This window comes from Haliaeetus leucocephalus, unplaced genomic scaffold (assembly GCF_000737465.1).
Source record: "Haliaeetus leucocephalus isolate CR32 unplaced genomic scaffold, Haliaeetus_leucocephalus-4.0 Scaffold545, whole genome shotgun sequence".
Lineage (NCBI taxonomy): Eukaryota > Metazoa > Chordata > Aves > Accipitriformes > Accipitridae > Haliaeetus > Haliaeetus leucocephalus.
The window spans coordinates 1,959,828-1,960,094 of NW_010972981.1; the positions used below are offsets into that span (position 1 = coordinate 1,959,828).

General features: G+C 53.9%; 1 protein-coding gene across 3 annotated transcripts in view; it reads right to left on the reverse strand.

The window, feature by feature from the left end:
* The window catches only part of PROM1 (prominin 1), a 57,267-nt gene that overhangs the window by 39,665 nt on the left and 17,335 nt on the right, over window positions 1-267 (reverse strand). The gene's annotated exons all lie outside the window — the stretch shown is intronic.

Consider the following 267-nt stretch of genomic DNA (forward strand, 5'->3'; position numbering starts at 1 on the left):
GCCCAGGATATGGTTGGCTTTCTGGGCTGCAAACGCACATTGCTGGGTCCTGTTGAGCTTCTCATCAACCAACACCCCCAAGTCTTTCTCTGCAGGGCTGCTCTCAATCCACTCATCACCCAGCCTGTATTTGTGCTTGGGATTGCCCTGACCCATGTGCAGGATCTTGCACTTGGCCTTGTTGAACCTCATGAGGTTTGCATGAGCCCACCTCTCAAGCCTGTCAAAGTCCCTCTGGATGGCATCCCTTCCCTCCAGTGTGTTGAC